This window comes from Pteropus alecto, unplaced genomic scaffold (assembly GCF_000325575.1).
Source record: "Pteropus alecto unplaced genomic scaffold, ASM32557v1 scaffold75, whole genome shotgun sequence".
Taxonomy (NCBI): Eukaryota; Metazoa; Chordata; class Mammalia; order Chiroptera; family Pteropodidae; genus Pteropus; species Pteropus alecto.
Window position 1 is genome coordinate 20632666 of NW_006440638.1, and position 4255 is coordinate 20636920.

The following is a 4255-nucleotide window of genomic DNA, read 5'->3' on the forward strand; positions in this document are numbered from 1 at the left end:
AAGGAAGGAAGGAAGGAAGGAAGGAAGGAAGGAAGGAAGGAAGGAAGGAAGGAAGGAAGGAAGGAAGGAAGGAAGGGGCCAAAGTGGAATCACTTTTGCTGAGCCAAATTACCAAACCAAAACTCAATAACTAACCTAATTGTAGCTTCAGCCTCACCCAGGAGTGGGATTTTAAATCAATCAGTCTGGAATTTCCTGATCAACAGTAGTGAGGTAATCTATCTAATAAGACCCCAACCTTCTCCTAAGGAAAGGTGTCTTTGCCTGAAATCATCCACTCCTTTAACTTCTTAGTCCCACCCTCTTTCTGCCTGTTAACCTGCCATTTTGTACAACTCATCAGAGCACCTCCCTAGTTGCTATATGGAATGCATTCCAATTCATGAATCAATTAATAAAGCCAATTAGATCTTCACATTTACTTGGCTGAATTTTTGTTCTTTAACAATACACTTGATCTCATAAGGTGGCCTCAGACCCTACTGGGGGTCTTACGTAACGTATGGTATACACACCATAATACCTTTCTAAAGTCAGGAAGTTTCTGAATTTGGAATCACGTCTGGCTCTGCTCTGTGAGATGCCCATAGACCTATACTCCCATTAATAGTCACTCTTCAGCAAGTTATCCAACCCCCAGCCAGCTTTGACCCTAGGTCATTGGGATCGTTACCTTAGCACTACTTTCTGCCCCTAAGAATCCTTCATTCTCCTATCCACTGCCGGAGCTTGGCAGCCTCTTAGGTGTGCCTCAAAGTTCTCTTGTCCCTTGAGGGTTTGGAGACTGAAAATCCAGAAACCAATGAAGGAAAGATTACTTTAGGAGCCAAGGGAGAGAAGCTGTCCTGTTACTGAAAAGAAACTCTCCCTTTCCTTGACTAGGCCAATGATAGTCATGCAAGACCCTTGCCTATCACAGGCACAGGGAACCCCAGCCCACATCCTGGGAATTTTTAGCCTAGAGAGCAGCAACAGTGGGACAGCAGCCCTGGCACTGCCACCCTTGGCCCTGACCATGGCAGGTAATTGAGGACATCTCCACAGCCCCACATGACCACTCCCACCCTCTAAAATCCTTCTACTTTTCTCCTCCTTTCAGGGAATAGAGGGGTTGTATGAATATCATCCAATTTGGAAGGGAGGGGGGCGGGAATGGGAGTGGGAGAGAGAGGTGGCTGGTGAGAAAGACTAGTCTGTATGGTTAAAAGAGTGATGTTGGAAGATTTAAAAGATGAAGGAACGGAAGAGTCAGGCCTCCAACTGTTAGGGGACAGTGTGTCTGTGTGTGTCTGTGTGCATGAGTGATAGAGACAGATGGCTATGACACAGATATGAGTGATAAAACAGATGGGGCAAGGGGTCGAGAGTGGAGAAGAGACAGAGACAGAGAGACATGGAAAGAGATTAAGAGAGTTAAAAACAAAAAACAAAAAAACAAAAAGCTTCCAAACCTGGCAAACATTTCAGCAAGTATTTCTGAAACAGACCCAATGAACTGCTACTTTTAATAAAGGACTTCTCTGTCTAGTACAGGAAGTCCCCCAAAGCAGAAGGCTGGTACCTGTGGATGTTAAAATCAGCATCCATCATTTTAGAACAGTGTTAATTAACAAACCAACCCATGATTGTCCTGAGATCAATATCCAGTACTTAAAAAGTAAAAAAGGGAGCCTAAATTCAGCATTTATGTTTCATTAAAACCTAAAGTTTGTCTGAAGGCAGTGAGAGAGCCCCTGGAGACCACAGGGCCACATCTGTCGATCACATTCCAAGTCTGAATTCCAGGAGCAATAAGAACTGCAGGAGACTTCTCTCCAGAAAATTGCTCTGGACAAGCACTGATTATCATTTCCAAAGTGTGGTGGAGGCAAAAGGGTATCAGCAGGGTGAATGAGCCCTTCCAGGGAGGGTGACACCAGTCCTGGTTGTTATAGAAGCTGAATTGAAGAGGGTAGGCTGTGCCTTGCTGAGCCCTTAGCAGGATGATGCTGAGTAATGGGAGGGGCTTCATTATTGGTTGAATGAAAAACTAACTGGATCACTTTTCTGAGCAAGGGCCAGAGTTGTAGCCTCAGTGATCTGTGGCCAAAGCTGCCACACACAGGTGAGCCAACAGGGCCCCAGGCTCCACTGGAAGTTGAGCCAGAGAGCTGCAGCCTGAACTAGTGAAAGCATTGTTTTTGCAAGTCCCTTTCCCTCTACTTGTTACCTATGTGGCCTTGGGCAAGACACTTTACCTTTCCATGCTTTGGTTTCACTGGCTGTAAAATGGGCAAAGGTCATACGTTCCTCTTAGGGCTATGCGAGAGCTTGATACAGTGATACATGAAAAACACATAGAATAGCACCTGGCACATAATTATATGATTCATTCCTCCAGCCTGGCCAGCCTGAGGAACATTTTAATCTCCCAATACTTTCTGGGAATCTCCTTAGGCCAAATCAAGAAGCAAGGTTCCTTGGGAGGGAAATACTCAGGGGCTCAAATGGAAGAGAGACCTACACACATGGGTAGCACCATTAAACTGATGTTTCTGGCATTAGTCACTCCTAATGTCACCTCTGCCCAGGACAAGAAGCCCAGACTTATGGCAAAATGAGTCCTAACCACTGCCTGACCCTCAGCTACTTTGACACCAGCCCAGAAGGGTACATCCTCAGCAGCCCTGAGGCAGAGGGATCAAGAGCCCACTTACTATTCTTGGGGCTTTCCATTGTTATTTCAGAAGCTTCTGGAGTCTTTCAGGCAGGGCTGTGATGAATGACCCTTTCTTCTTTCCAAGACTGTCATTAAAGGCACATACCACAGGGGTCCAGTGGGGCGTGGCTTAGGGGGCAGCCAGCTGGCAATAACCAGGAGGCTCTTCAGAATCATAAAGGTGGGAAGTGGGGTGCAATGGGGAGCTATGCTTTTCTGCTTTCAAGTCTTCCTAGCACAATGAGCACAGAATTGTAGGGCCAACGGAGAACCTTGAAAATCCACTTCACAGGTTTGTCATAGATGACTTTCACATTCTCTGCTCATGACTTCCAGTTGATACTTTCCAGTGACAATGGAAGAGGTGGAGGCTGCTGTCCTGCTGCAGACTCTGCCCACCCTCCTTACAAGTGAGAGGGACAGCACACTGCCCCTGCTTTGATGGCCCATGGAGGATGCAGTATGGAGGCTCCTTTGCAGGTGATCCTGGGCTGCTGTTCAACCCAGGGCATGATATCTGCATCTAATAGGGTTTCTGATCTGAGGTACTTACCAGGTCCAGGGCCTCTTCAGTGACCTTGAAAAAACCATTTCTCATCACTCACACCCACCAAGACTGATTCCCTCTCCCAGCACATCACTAAGCTCAGAACTCTTGGTAAATATGGGAGACCGGAACAAGCAGCATATCTAATATCTACTTTCTATTTCATTGAATTTTTGCTCTCATCTATATTATTTCTTTCTATTTTTTTCTAGGTTTGATTTACTCTTTTCTAGCTTCTTCGAATGGAAGCTTAAATTACTGATTTTCAGCCTTTTCTAATATATAGATTAAGGCCTATGAAATTCCTTCTGAACACTGCTTTAGCAGCATCCTAGAAGTTTGATGTGTCACACTTTCATACTTTCTTGTTTTTAAGATCTATATTCTACTCTTTTTTAATAAAATGTTCGGACCAAGTCCTGAATTTCAGTTTAAACTATCAAGTTCACCTTACTTTATTTCCAGAACTACTTGGCTGCAGACTCTCTGTAAAAAGGTTTGAAAGAATAAAGCTCTTAGGAGTTTAGGGTTCCTAAATGCAACAGAAGAGGGTCAAAAGGAACAGTTTGATGACTCTTGCTTTTTGTTTTTGATGTACCATTTCAATTAAATAAAAATTGCAAACATGATCTCTTAAAATGAAACCAATAACTCATCTAAGCAAGGCCTTCTCGATGCCCATAGATAAGCCTTACTTTAAAACTCTTAACACAGTTAACAGAAAACCTGCCAACATTGCACATAATTAGGAGCTTAGAAATAGAAACCATCTGCATGTTGTTAATCTAGGCTTATTAAATTTATTTCATGTCACTGTGGTCATTTTTATATCTGTTTAGACTTATTTTCAATCACATTACTATTCATAGAATTCACAGAATTTGCTAGCAAACTAATATCCGAGGGTTTTCAGTAGCACAGGAACATAGAAGAGAGGCCCACGGGATGCTTTTCTGATTATTTAGAACCCGAGTCTGATTATTTAGATAGATGTCTAGAACATTATTGCT